General features: G+C 48.1%; 1 protein-coding gene across 2 annotated transcripts in view; it reads right to left on the bottom strand.

Moving 5' to 3' along the window:
• Window positions 1-11,674, bottom strand: part of lef1 (lymphoid enhancer-binding factor 1) — a 46,664-nt gene extending 34,990 nt beyond the window's left edge. For both annotated transcript variants that reach the window (XM_061273369.1, XM_061273370.1), the window contains exon 1: window positions 11,475-11,674. The gene's annotated coding sequence lies outside the window, so the exon portion shown is untranslated. The remainder of the gene's footprint in view (window positions 1-11,474) is intronic.
• Window positions 11,675-15,222: the final 3,548 nt, after the last annotated feature.

The raw sequence follows: 15,222 nt of genomic DNA, 5'->3' as shown, positions 1-15,222 counted from the left end.
GTAACAGGAGTTGAGTTTCCGCCAGGAAAGGATTTGATATTTTTTGTCGAGGATTTGTTGCGAAAATGATACATTTTAAAGGTCCACCAAAAATTTGGTCAAATCCAGGCGACTGAATTTGAGAGGTCTGGTGGAAAGTTTTGAAATTTGTCAGAGAACAGATCAAGCTTCTACAAAAGGTTCTTTTTGAAGGATACCCGGAAATCAAAACGTCAGACTTAAATTTTGGTGGGTTTACTGATAATAGCCATTTCTACTAAATTTGGTTTTGCTAACCGAAATCCAGGACATGTACCAACCTCGAATTTTGGAGGTCGTCCAAAAAGTCTTTGATTACAAATCAGATAAAATCTCAAAGAAATATTCCTTTTTTTTTTCAAAAGGTTTCCTGGAACTACTGCTTCACTTTCCAGGCATGGATTATTGAAACTTTTTCGTGGGTCTCCTCGTGATACACATGGCTCCTAAATTTCACGTTGCTATGCCAAATTGGCTCCTCGTGACAGACATGGCTCCTGAATTTCATGTTGCTATGCCAAACTGGCTTTAGGGACAAAAATCCAACGGGGGTGCTACCCACCCAGCCTAGATTTTGGAGGTCTACCAGAAAGCCTTGAAAATGGTGCTTTATTTGGCCAAAGAAGAACAACGACCAAGGAAAAAAAGTGTACACTGTAATCGATCCCTTCAGAGTGGCACAACACGCTTTGTTTATTGTGGCCCGGCATGACTGCGCCGAATGAGTCCGGGCCAGTTTCTCCACTGCGCGCTGTTTGTGTTGCATTGTTCAAGTCCAAAAGGGAAGTGGGCCAGTCTTGCGAGCACACACGCACCGCCGCTCCTTTCATCCCACTGCGTTATTGGAGAAAGCACCGAGCGTTGCGTCAGGGCCCGCTGTGTCGGGGTCATGGGTCAGAGTTGAACCCCCCCCTGCCCCGACGCTCTACCCACTCCCTCATCCAGTTACTAATCAAGCACACGCCGCACCTCGCTGACCCCGCTCCCGCGTCTGTGGACCAGATCAAACGCGGAGCGCCGCTACCTCTGGCCTGCTCTTATCAGCCTGGTTGTCTCATCACATCAACATGCAGGGCTAAACAATAAACATCACCTAGACTGCTTTGACTCTCGGTGTGTGTGTGTGTGTTATCAGATAGAAAGTCATGTTACTTCTGGCTGTGGGATCCCATTATGTCATTGTTTGGATTCCTTACATGAGAATCTTATTAGATTTGTGTATAAGGCAGCGAGGTGGAGGTAGTGGTTAGAAGGTCTGCCTCATGATCCTCCGGTTCAGGGTTTTATCCTCAGTTCACAGGTGTCTGTGGTTGTTTGTCTACTAAAACCCGGAACCGGACTGGTGAACAGGTCAAGGTGTACCCCACCTCTAAAAGTCGTACGTTTAGGGCCAGGGTAGATAGCTGACTTTTTGGAGATTTACAGATTTTTCCAGGATTTTTTTCCACCCCACATTTCTCCCCGTCCACTGTGGAGAACCAAGGAATCTTTATAAGCGTTTTCTGAAGAATTTTTTGGTTTGGTAAAAATCTTGTTTTGCGGATATTTCTGCCCTCCCCATGCCCCCCCCCCCCCCGCCCCCGCCCCCAAAAGGGCAAAATAGATTCTAGCGCCGCCCATGGGCAAGATGTCAAAAGCAATGAATGAGTTCACAGTTGTATCTTGTTTTCAACATTCATCCAAAATTCTCTTAGAGCCTCCACATGGTGCTTACCAGCACTTTCCGAACTACACACACGCAAACCTGCAGACATCCCAATCGATTTTTCCTTCTTGCCATAAAGTCGACTAATAATTCCATAGCGGGATTTCACAGAGACATGACCTGTTTTTTTTTTTTTAAATATCTAGCCAATAAAAATGATTCTGTTTCTCAAAGGGAAGTCCGGTGACGCTTAAATCTTTCTCGCCACGTACTTCACAAAGTTTTTGTCACGCAAGGATGTCCTCGAGTACCGGCACACCTTCAAGCCATGTGACAATAGTGGAATGTTCAGTAAACATTCACTCGTGTACCAAACGTCCTTGCGGCGTTTGAATAAAATGAACCAGGAAGACTTTGGTTTCGTTGACCTTCCAAAGCCTGTTGCTTTTATTTGATTTTCTTTCCGTTCTCTCCTCCTGTTTGTGACTTCCACCGCTGTTAATGTCATTCGCCCTCTTTTGGTTTCACTGCTCCCACCGAGTTGCCTTGGCGTCGACTCGGACTGATGCTCACGAACACGGCGCCCCTGGGTAAAGTCTGTGTTTTCATCTCCGTCCAGTGAAGGCCTATTACCTTATGAAATGTCCGTATTGCCAAATTGCACTGAGGTCACCTTTTTCCCTGCACAGCCGTGGCGGAAATAAAGAGCCGTTCGTCAAACAAAGTATGTATCGTGGATTTAAATAACAATTTTTCTTTATATTTACCTGACCTGTCAAAATCGATTGAACGTTAACAAGCGTATGGTTTCGACAAAGCCCAAAAAGAGAGTGATTGATTCTGAAACGGCATTGCTGAGAAAAGCCAAGGTCTCATCCGTATGCCGCGTATCTCCGGTTTTGAGCAGATGACATTTTCTTAGCATACATTACACATGCATATCATCTGGGCTAATCACGCTATTTGTGGCGTACTGATTGCGATGTTGCTTAAGACGGCCGGCTTCTTTGTGTTGGAGCTAATGATGTCCCTTTGTGACGGAGCCCGGGCGCGAGGGCTGAGGACACCGCTATAGACTCCAGAAGAGCTGTTGTGCGCGGGTCTTAGTCTGACTGGCAGCTGCGTTAATCCGCCCTTTGTGTCTTCGGCAGGGCCCCACTGAGCTCCCCTGACAGGGACCGACGTTCTCCACTCCGGCAGACAGCCCAGATGGGTCGAGTGAGGCAGGAGGAGGGAGGAGAGGGAGGAAGGGAGGGAGAAGGACGCTTTCAAGGAGGGAGAGAAGATCCATAAGAGGTGCAAGGACGGAGGGGGAAATGAGGTGGATCCATTATTTGCAAAGAGCTGCAAAAGCAAAGTAGGTTGTAATATGCATGCCGGGCCACTAGTTGGTGATGTGTGAACAAAAAAAAAAACTTTTGAAGCTACGAAAGTTTCAGGGGTGGGCGGTAATGAAGTTGAATAAAGTTGGACTCATTTGCTGTCCCGGTTCGCTTCCCTTAAAGTATAATAAATTATTAAATGGAATACATTTATAACCCGGTGCTCCCTATATACAAAAAGATTGCACTTTAAAAAAAAACGGTGAACAGCGTCGTCCGAGAAATACGGTACTTTTACTGTCCGTCACTAACGTTAAAAAAACAAAAAAAATTGGAATGAAAGCAAAACTTTAAAGGGAGTTTGCGCTGGATTCACACGTCATGTTGGGAGCCCGCTCCTAAGAAGCACTTCTCGGCGAACATGATGAAATGGTCCTTTAAAGTGCTCTCTGAGGCTGCCGACACTTCAAGGGCTCCTCAGAACCCTTAGCACCGCCTTGTATCACCCCAGCGGGAAGAAGCGGGAGCAAAAAGAAGACCGAGGAGACAAACACCATGAGGGAGAAAGCTCTAAAACCCCCGGAAAAAAAAAAAAAAAAATGTGCAAAAGAGTCACAGATGAGCAAAAAGAAAGTTGAAATGAAAGAATATTTCTGAAGCGATCCTATGATCAGACGAGATAAGAGCGCAGTAAATTCAGCCAGTGGAGTTGAGTTGCTTTGCTTTTTCCAAACTCCAGCGAAGGAAGGACTAAGAGGCGAGGAGCGAGAGCGGCGTGCCCACCAGCTTTTTACTCGGGGAAAGCCTAATGAGTTCCTGTGGGATGGGTGCCGGCTGTCAGTCATCGTCATTCTCCCGCAGCTCGTCCCGCGCCCCCAGAACCAAGGGGCATGAAATAATTAAAAGATGGCCGCCGCGGCTCGGGGAAGCGAGGAAGTCGCAGCTTGTTTCGCCGGAGAGGGGAGGGGTGGGGCGTTTGGAGAAGTCACGGTGCCCGAACGTAATTCATGGTGACAATGAGGCAACAGCGTTACAGCCTATTGCGTAATGCAAACAAAGAAAGAAAGATGGCGCGAGGGGAGTTGAAAGGGAGCGCCCGCTGACGACGACGCGGCACGTTTTTATTTCGAGACGAAAAAAACATAACGTAGTAACAAGCTCATTATTTGGTGGCGAGTATTGGTTTTAAAATTTCAACCAAATATCACGCAAAATGTATCAATGTTGCTAAAATGTCTTTCAATGTATCCAAATTAGAGGAAAATATTTCAAATAAATAGAAAATATTTAAATATAAATTACGCTCAAAATGTTTTTATGTTTTAATCTCCATAAATAAATCGAGCTGTATGCGCCGAAAATAAAAACAGCCAAATTATTACGACACCTTTCGCTCAAACCCGAACAAGGAGGGCTGGCCCGGTGAGCATGACAAAACGAGCGGCACCTGAAACAAAGCAGTCGGGCTTTGGTCAAATTTGCATGTGAATGGCCGCTGAGGGTTTCCTGTAATTGCCGACGTGCAACCGGTCAGCTTTGAAACGAAAATTATTTATTGACGCGGGTAGTCGGCTCGGTCCGTCACAAAGGTCTCGACAAGGACGGTCTCTTTGTGATTATTTTGGGGCGGCTCAAAAATAGAAATATATTTTCTCTCAGCTCTTACTGGTTTAGAGATTGGGCCCAGTGACAAGCCAATGAGCCGCAAAAGGTTAATCCATGAGTTTAGCCCCCCCCCCCCCCCCCCCCCCAACTAGAGCGTCGCAAAGATTTCGCATTTCCCTTCCTCTCCACGAGTCAGTCCGAGGTTAATTGCACGTCCATCTCCTCAACAAAAAACATGGCGTCCGCCTCTGTTTGTGTAAACATTTGGCAGCCGAGACACGGCCGTGGCCGCCAGGGGAGGCGGAACGGGCATTGGGTCAAGGGGGGGGGGGGGGGGGGGGAGTGCGACGACGGCCAAGGTTGGGCCGTGAGGTGGGCCGGCGGACCTGGCTGCAGATCAGAAGCGGCCGTGTTGAGCACGCCAGGGAGCTACGGGCAGAGCGCCAGCGGCGATTCTCTACCGACGGGCCGGTAACAAAACTCAGGAGGACGCCGAAACATTTTCCGAACCCGTCTTCGCTTACTTGAAGGAACGCAATGTATCATGAGAAAACCTGGGTTGTATATATTGTAACTCGGGCCCATTTTGGGTGGCCTTTTCCATCTCGTCAACCGGGAGGTTTCTGCACGCTGCGCTGTCATGGGCTGAGCGCTTTGATGGTGTCGGGGGGATTAGTCATCCTGTTCATTGGCTCGTGTGCCACTGTCACATTTGCAGCCCGCTCCTGACAAATTACCAATATTTGCCCATGCTGGAATTCTTGACACAGGCCCGCTTTGATGTGAGATGCGTCATCCTGATTATTAAATGCAAGCGCTAATTTGGAGCGCGCGCGTGTTTGACTTTTTTACTGTCATCTTTCAACACCACCATTAAAAAGAAGAGTACGACTTTCCTACTTAGATAGAAGTTGGGCAGCATCTTGCGGCTTCAGAAGAAGAAGCAAAAAAAAAAGAAAAGTCTTGGTCAGCGGTGCCATATCCATCGCTAACAGCCGGGTGGAGTCTTTTGGCAAACAAAGGCGTACATTTTAACCGATCTAGGGGGACACATGCCAGTCTTTGAGGTTTGTGTGTATTCTTTTTGGAAGGGGGGGGGGGGCATCTCCTTAATGGCAGCGGGAGAGCCGTCGACGTGTAGGCGAGCGAGCGGCACAGCTCCACATCAGCTCATTAGGGCCCCCGGACTGGCGAGCTTGGAGCCACATTAAAGAGCCGCCGTGCCTTTCAACATGCGCCGGCTGCTCTCCCTTCCGCATTCACACCCGACGAGTTTGATCGCCGAGGCGAACGTTTGTACTATTTTGTTTGATAGCCGCAGTGTTTCAAGCTTGCAACTTTGTGCTGTTCCGTTGACTGCGGTTGGCGTTTCTTGCTCTAGGGCTCCCTCAACAGGTCTGGAGAGGGAGTTCTCATTTCAAGGAAGTCCCGCACAGTTCAAATGTCAAAGTGTGAGGACGCCCTGACATACAGACCAATCGCAGTGACGGCGGATCCTCCTTTTCTGACTCCGGGGATCAAAATAATCCACTGGAGTCCTCTTCACACACTCTTAAAAGAAGTGGTGGGATTTGCCCCCTCACCACCCGGGGAGGTTTGACTTTTGAGGTTTCACCGGGTCAAGCCCGTGCTTATCGTTGTCATGATGAAACAGCAGGTTAGCGAGCAGGATAGATAGAGTCATCAGATGCAATCAACCCATTATTGTTGGTTGTGGATGAGTGGTGTGTTTTTTTTTCCTAAGGTGTTGGAACGGATTAACGGTGTTTCAATTCATTTCAATAGGGAAAGCGTATTTGAGATACGAATGATTTGAATTACAAATCTGGTCACAGAACAAATTCAACTTGTAAGTCGGGGTACCGCGCTAAGTATAAAAGTGGAAATGTCTATGATTTATAAAGTGACAGAGGAACTTTAAAAGAAACAGAACAATTCATGAAAATAAAATAGAGAAAGAAGGGGGGGGGAAGGGTTTTCTACTGAAGTGAGTCCCTGTCACAAGTGTCACATGCACTTATCTTCCTCTTTTCACCATCATTCAATTAACTTTGCATTCTGTGATGCGAGAAAAAAAAAAAAAAAACGAACATTTGATCTTTTTACATGATCACCCTGTGAACGTGTCACCGGCAGGCCTTTGATACGGCGAGACGCCCGCTGTGTCATCGCAGCACAGCGGGATACGGGAGCCGACGACTTCCCAACGGGGAGGTTACGTGACAAGGTAAACACGGGTGTCATGGCGATGCGCTCGTAATAACTTCCGTAAAGCGCCTTTCAAGGGACGCGCCGCTGACTATCTGGATGTTGTTGGATTCGAACTTTGAAATGACAAATATGGACATTTTAGGATCTTCAATGAATCTTGTCACCTGGAAGGCCAGAAATGCTAGCTAGACGTGCTAGCACATTTTACCGCCTCAGTTTTTTTCACATTAGTCAATTTTATTTTGTTTCAGCAAGGATCTATTTTTTGTTGCTAAAATATTTGCACCACAAGGATGTACGTTTCGGAGCACATCTGCGTATCTTGATGCGCTCGCATGCTCGTACAGGAGTGCGACGACACAGCTGCGCTGGAGGTCTGCACAGTCTCAACGTGTGGAATTCCCCTCATCCAGATCAAATGGAGGAAGAGATATATGGCCTCACGCTGCCTTCCAATTAATACTTCCCCTCACTTCCACGAGAAGATGAAATGCGAGAACGTTGAGCAGACAGAGTGATGAATAGACTTTATGGGATTGTTTGGGGGGGGGGGGGAAATAGTGAAAAAGCAAATACACCATTTGTGGGAGGAAGCTGGACTACGCAGGGCAAACCCATCCAAGCGCAGCAAGAAACCAAAACCTAAAAACTGGGAAGCTAACATGCTAACTGCTAACACCCGTGCAAAAATGTCGATTCTATGCTCCAGATTAAATGGCAAAAAAAGACAAGACATGATAAGCACGGTCTCGAGGAAAGAAAGCGGAAATTGAGCCGCCTAGTTAGTAGTCATAATTGGCTCATTTTGTTTTGTAAGGTCACGATAGCACTTAAAGCCTCTTTGGATGCTTTCCCGCCGAAATGCAACATGCAACACGGGCGGCCCTTTTGTGTGCCAGCGAGCGCTGATGTGCTTTCTGTTTCCATGCCAACTCACTTTCATCTTTCATCTTTCTTACGAGCTCATCCTACGCTCCAGATGAATTAGGTTGGTTACAAATTCTTTTGAAGTGCGCGCACGACCCCTCCCCTCCCCACACCACCATTTGCCGCCCCTCTTCGGCGAAACAAAACAAAAAAAAAAAAGAAAAAAGAAAGAAACCAGCACGGCGCTACAATTGTAAGCCAGTAATCTCGCTCGTTTCAGCTCCTTTAGCTAACGGGCGACGGCGCCACCGACGGGATATTCACACTTAATTTCTATTTGGAAGACGTCCCTCGCTCCTTCCATCGCTTCGCTCCCATTTTCTGCCGCCGTCACACACTTCCGTTTCCATTATGGAGACGCTCGTCGAGAGGGTCGCATTGAGGATTGTTAATGATCTTCAATTACGGCCATGCCGAGGGCTAAAAAGGAAGGTGGGGGTCTCTTAAGGATCAAAGGTTTTAGACCTGAAGAGGGACTTGGTTCTCCTTGCAGATGCATTTAGTAAAAGATGCTCGGCTCAATTCTGCCCGTGGACACAAAAAGGAAATTTCCAGCCTCGGGGTGTGTGCGCCCGTAATGGAGGCAGCGAGACATCTGAGAGCGAGTGGCTGCAACCCGGGTTGCAGATCGCCGATAAGCACTTCAGCTCTGCTTTAGTTTGTGTGATTTTATTCTCAGCTTGACTTCATTAGTTTAGGGCTTCAAACGGGGGTCATGAGCAGACATTATATTTTGAAGGGGAGCAGAATGATAAGATCCCAAAAATACATCGGAAGGTCGAGCCAAACGTGTTCCGGGTTTAAATCATCACCCTTCGTTATTTTCAATCATTTTGAGATTGCAACAGGTGGGTAACGTGAAAACGATGCTAATTCCGAGTTAGCTTAGCGATGTTAGCCATCGTGCAGCACACCGTACACTGAATCATTTGATAATACAACTCGTGTGAAGACGATTCGGCAACGCTTGATAGATAGTTAAGACCTCGAGGCGTTTCTTGCAAAAAGACAAACTCTGACCCTAGTCTGAATCACAAGTTTCATGTTGAACTCCTCACCGCCTAAGACGGAAACGATTCGTCCCCGGTGCTGCCAAACACGCCGCCCGGATGTTCGTTTGAAGAACACCGAGAATGCACGCGCCGTTGTCTGGCGCTTCGCATCTGAACGCAAAGGTCGTGATTCCTCCCGAAACAAGACGGCAGTTTTAAAACAAACGGAGATCAGAGCAAAGAAAGGTTTGCGCGGGTCGTCGATTCATCTCTTGAAACAAAGTGTTGTTGTCTTCTTTCAACTTAAGACGGCCTTGACGGGAACGCTAAAAAAAGCAGAAAGGTACCGATACGCGTCCTTCGGTTTGAAATACAAACGTTGGCGGAGTTTTTGGTTATTATTGGAATCAGCGGCGGCTCTCTGTCATGTGCTCTACTCAAAATGCTTAGCCGCTAATTATATCCCCGTCAAACGGCGACAGCTTACGGAAGCGAGAGCAAAGTGAAAATACTGGATGACAAAAACAAGGCACACATACAAATTCAGTTTTTGGGCCTTCCTGTCCTTGACGGTCCACCCACCGCTGCGCAAATCAAGCAAACCAGGAAAGATCAGCTCATCAAAAGAGAAAAATAAGCAAATTCAGCGGCCAGCCTTTCAAAAACCGGGACGGTCATTTCCTTGATTGGAAACAATTTCCGAAACCCGATGAATTCTCGTCTGAATCGGAACGTATCGCGGGAAGACTGATTTATTTGGGTTAAGCTCAGGCGGGATCCTACGGCGGCTTTAAGCGGCAGAGTGACGTTTCATCGCGCGGAGAGGAGAAAATATCCACGCTGGTTGGAAGAAAAAGCCGATCCGAAGCCCATGAAAAGAGCCAAGGGTGATATTATAGCCCGACAACATTTGGTTAATTGGAGATTGGTCACGGCCTGTAATATTTGACTGTAATCTGAAGGGCCCGTGAAAGCGAGAGTGAGGGCTTGGCGAGGAGGGAGATCAGCGCAAGCTGTGCGGAGCAGCCCGTGATAAGATTAAACCCATTCACATGCTGCAAATGGGAGAAAGAAGAAAAAAAAAACAAAAAAACAGCAGCGCCTCTTTATCAGCCTCATTGCTTACATCCTTTTGCTCCTCAAGCTTGTTTTCATGCAAATAACCGCATAAGAGAGGCGGCAACAATAACCTCCGACATGCTGCAACATACATCCGACGTGTTTGAGGATAGAATAACATCCGTTCTGGCCTTATTTTCCTCCCCGTTGCTGCGCGCGAGAAAACCCACTCATTATGAACTTCAAAGACACAGATAGGAGTTTTAATTAAGAGAAATGCTGAGGAGCCGTGCAGATAAGTAACACCCCCCTTTCCCCAATCCCCCCGCTCCATTTTCTACCCCGCAACCCCCGTTAGCTCAGCCCCGCCCCTCCGAGCTCCGACAGCATCATTAGGGCATCGCGCAAGGCTGGCGGAGCGCAGCGGTGGACCGTCACGGCGACCCGCGAAACCAAGCGCTAATCCCACGATCGGGCTTCCTTTGTGCAGAAGCCGAGTGACACGGTGCGTTTTTTTTTCCCCCCGTGAAAATGTGCTAACAAACATGAGATTAGCGTATCGCCGCTGATCCGATGGGTGCTGCGGAGAACCAAAACTAAGAGAAGCCCCAACATAAAATTTTTTATACGGTCCTGCATTCTGGTCCTGAGCCTGACCCAGCTGACACCCTGGACTGGTATTTTGCGACACTTCTCACGAATGTGCCGTCGACAAAAATGAAGCCGGTGTGGTCAAGGGAGTCAGGCGCAAAGTCAAAGGTTCTGTTGACTGTCCGTATTTGATCGCCTCATCAGGGGGTGCGCTTCTCATATAGCCGCGTATACGCCCACGCGCGCCTGGCTCACGAGTCAAGTTAGACCGGTGCCGAGAAATCCGCCGCCTTCGGGGGAGCGCCTAGTGTCGAGAAGATTAATTGGAGACGGCGCTCGGAGGCGCAAATGTGTTCATCTGCGAATGGGCCAAACTCCCGCTCAGGATCCGTCAGCACGTTGGATCCCCACGTGAACATCATACCCCTGCAGAGGTGCTTCTCTTTTGTCTCCGGGTAGTCCTGCCTGGCACGCTGCCCGGCGCCTCCCGCTTTCATGTGGCCAGGGAATTCTCCTCCCTCTGTGTGCTTTTGCGCCGGAGTGTGACGCCTTCGCAGGTACCGCCTTTCAAATCTGTTTTGTATTCTGGCACGCATCCAACCGGCCTCGCACAGGTGGCTCTTCTCCCGCAGGCTCCTCGCCTCCGACCAGACTGCAGCCAAGCGACTATTAACGGAAGCGCCAGAGGACCATAACTCTGGAGACGGCCGCACTCGCAGTTAAGCGGTGAAGTGTCGGGAAGTGGTTTGACATACGCGCGAAGCTTGCGTGTGCCGTAAATCACCGAGGCTTTTTCATGCGCGCCGCCAGCGTGAGTCAGAATCCCAAAGAGTTTTCGCGTGTGTTCATACGCGGCCACTTGTTTGGCTTCCTCCCGTGTTTTACTTTTACGCCGACATGGCGAAAAATGGAACGCGCAAACTTGCACGTGTGCCACCGCGTGTTGATTTTGGAGCAAACGTGACGACGTTTCTCGACTTTTGGCGGAGATCCCCGTTGTGAACTCAAAAGCTTTTCCATCCGCGCTGAGCATGGTGGCTGACTTGAACCCCGACAAAAGATCAGCAAAGAAAACGCGAAACTTGGTTCAGACAAAGCACTCACTTGCAGGCTGATGGCGTCTTCGGGTGTCTTCATCGTTTTCCAAGTCCCAATGTGGTGCAGGTATGTTTACACGAGCAAAGAATGGGCCTGCAGGACATGCAGCACCTGGCCTCCATCTTGAGGGGCAACAGCTGGATGCCTTCTGTTGATAGCGGGCTGCAGCTGGACCAGGCGCTAAGCCGTCCTTCGCCCATGCGGAAACTGCTGTAAAAAGCCATGTGCAGAAACGACAACGGGGTTGGATCGATGTCGTTTGAATCTGGATTAAAAGGTACTGCAGATGGATGTGCTTTGTTCTGCCTAGGAAATAAAAGGATGGAGTGGATGGATGGATTAAATAGGAGAAATGTTTTATAGTGTTTTGCTATTCAGATACTGGAAATGAAAAAAAATATATACAAAGAAAGCAAAGTATCTTCTGAAACTAATTGCCTTCAACTTCCAGGAGCCAAGAGAGCCATTCCAGCCTTCTGATATCGGATTTTAAAAGTTGAGATGAAAAGGGAGAGAAAAAATAAAAAGAGCTCATCTAATGATTCATGTATGGTAACACAACATTAGAAAAACTTTTCAAAATAATGCAAAGCAGAAGCAAGTCATGCTTGCTGCGCTGCCTCGGTAAGCGGCGACCAAAAAAAAAAAAAAGATGTGAGACATCACTTATGGTTGCCTGATCACGCCGTTGCCTTAAGTCAATATTTCTTCCAAAATAGAAATCCATTCTCCCAGCCCTTGGTTGGCTTTGATGTGCAGTGTCTGGGTCTTACATCAGACACTGGGGGTCAACGCCTGAAAAGGCAAGTCAATTTTCCGACAGACATCAGAGGGAGAGGCTTCTCCTGCGCAGGTAGCGGAGAGCCAGGAGAGCCGTACCGCCATCGAAAATCACTTCATCTGTCTCATCTGACTGGAAAAGACAGATGGGACAAAGCGGGCCCGTTGTTGCGTAACATATTCATGTGGATTTACGAGAAGATAAGACAAACAGTCGGGGTCCGACGACAGCGACTGACTCCGTAAAAGTCGCCGTAAAGCTTTTTATGTGTCATTACGATAAAAGGCAACTTGGCGAGTTCAACGATGATTGAACAAGAAGCAAGAACTACCAAAAAAAAACATTTCAAAATCCAACCAAAACTAATTTGGGTGCCAATCTCCTCGTGAAATATAACGATCCGGTGGAGAGACATCAAATACAAGCGCGAATGAAAGAGCGAGGCCCCTCGCCGCCAACGCAGCTCCCGTATGTGTCATTACACGCAGCGGCATTCATTAAGTCGAGTATGTGTGGAGAGTTAAAGGGTGCCGAAATGGGGGATTCCCCCCCCCCCCCCCCCTGACTGTCTGAACTTGACTTACAGCGTCTTGGAGTGTGTGTGTGCAGGGAAACGCATGGCTGACGGCGTCTATCCTTCCATATTGTTTTTTTTTTACAAGTATGCTAGTTGAACAGCACTGAAATACGGCTTTGATAAAGACTGATTTACCGTCCTGACTTTTATTATTGCTCGCAACGTAACGCAGCGACCCTCCAGGGTTTTTTTTTTTCTTCCTGTGGGAGGAGTTTCGGGGTTGGAAACCACCTGCTTTGAATGATTGAAAATCGTAGTCCGTGCTAATGTTGAGTGAACTGCCTGACATGTTGTTCATTCAGTTACACGATGAACTTTTAAGTCCTACGCTGCCACGTATTGTTTTACGGCTATCTCGACACCCACTCGGCGGAACGATGATCCGCGATGCTGTCGCCGATAGACGGGGCGGCGGTGCCAGAGATTCCATTAGGCTTCAAATTAAAGCAGGCGCATCAAAGGCTACCCGAAAAGGCAGCACGAAAAAGTGACGGGGGCAAAGGAGGAAGGAAAATGAAAAAGAAGAGTCTCATTTGCGCAATCAACCAAAACCACGCAGAACTTAATCCAAATCAATACGTGCCGGGATAGGAATATTGTTACCATGCTGGTGTGGAACTTATTAGCCAAAGATGAAAGGCGACGAGATTCATTTACAGTCTTTTAGAGCGCAGGAGGAGGGGAAAAAAATAAAAATAAATTGCAGACGCTCATGTCAATTTTTCTTGCAGACCACATTTGAACCGGGATACGTTCCTAAAGCCGAAATTTGGACGGCACCTGACTGACAGCTCAAAAGACTGTTTTCTCCGGCAGCCAGCGCAAATAAATTCATTAGAACAACATCAGTGGAATCACTTGACAACATTTTGACAGCAGCTACAACGCACTCCACTTTGTCTAGACGCTCGTACGTCCAGCTCCATTTTATGTACGCTCAATCCAAAATCTGTCACGATTGGACAAGAGACCACTGGGGGATTACATTGTCTCCGCGGATAATCGCTATTTATTTTGCCGTCCAGGGTGGAAAATTTACACGCGATCCCCTCGAGGGGTTTCTGCGAGTGTTTTATCACGTGGAGATATTGAAGTAGCGGACGGGAAAGACTCTGGACTGATGCTGTCTGCTTAAGTCCCAAAGATTGTCTACGAGCTGTTTAAACAGGGTCTCTTGACTTTTTTTTTTTTTCTTCCAAAAAGCAGATGAAGGGCAAAGAGGGGTATCGGGTAAGAGGAGTGCTTGTGTCTGGCTGATTGCATCGCCACACAAGCGTGCCTTCAAAGCGTTCCCCGCCGCCCAGTTTGACCAGATAAGCCCCACACACACACATTCTGCGGTTCAGCGAGGGGACAGGAAGACACGCAGAGGGGTCAACGGTAGTGCCATCTGCTCCCCGTGTACAACAAATAGTATCCGTCAACAAAGCTGATGCACCATCCGAACATATTGCTCGGATTGATCGGCGAGCAATTTACAGAGGCGCATATGGCGCGGTCCATCTAGCTTGTTTATTCGTGGCCATACCGTCTTGCATTTCTATATACACCTGATGCTGCCCCGATACGTAGAACTCAATTATCGCGGGAAAACCGCGAAAGTCGTACGGCTAGCTGGCTTCTCCGAAATGCGGGGATACATGACTAAAGCGAGATCTCGTCATCAGGAACTTTGTCTCTCTCTGGGTCGACGCTACAATGTTGCTTGCTAACTCGGTATCGAGCCGTTGAGAACGAGGAGTTGAGTTGTTTTGGTATTTCCAGTTGGTCCGCTGAGGGACTTCTTCCAAATGACCTTACCTGAAAAGGTGTTTTCCAGTTTTTCCCAGAGGGACAGGGAGGGCCAACGCACAATCAGTTATGACAAGTGCATCTACGGTTTTAATCATCTAATGAATGAAGTTGCCGAGACAACAAAGGCGCTAGCTGGGCACAGGCACCGCGCTGTGTCATGAAACCCAATAACAACGTGATGAGTCACTTTCGAGGCAAACATGGAGAGTCGACGGAGAGTGAAACTGCCATGTGGGGGCTTGTCAGCGAGCCAAAGAAAACACAATCGGCTTAGCTGAAGAGAGAGGAAACTTACACAATAGCGGCCCTAATATCTGCTCAAACAAACCTAAGATGGACGCTTTTTCAGACAATAGACTGCGAGGACTGACTAGCATTGGTGTGGCGGCGGCTGACGAGTCATCTTTCTAGGGCGAGGCTTTCGCCGGTAATCATACAGTGCTGTACTTTGTTGGGATAACTCTGCTTCGTATTAGAGCTGATGGGAAACAAATGCGGCCTGCGTGTCTTCTTAAATTTGAGGAACACCCTAATCCAAATCCACAAGCTTCCGAAGGCGAGTTAACCTCGGAAAGCCTCCCGTTTTCTTTGCTGTGGCGGGG

This window comes from Syngnathus typhle, linkage group LG3 (assembly GCF_033458585.1).
Source record: "Syngnathus typhle isolate RoL2023-S1 ecotype Sweden linkage group LG3, RoL_Styp_1.0, whole genome shotgun sequence".
NCBI classification, from domain to species: Eukaryota; Metazoa; Chordata; class Actinopteri; order Syngnathiformes; family Syngnathidae; genus Syngnathus; species Syngnathus typhle.
This window is presented reverse-complemented; position numbering and strand designations above follow the sequence as displayed.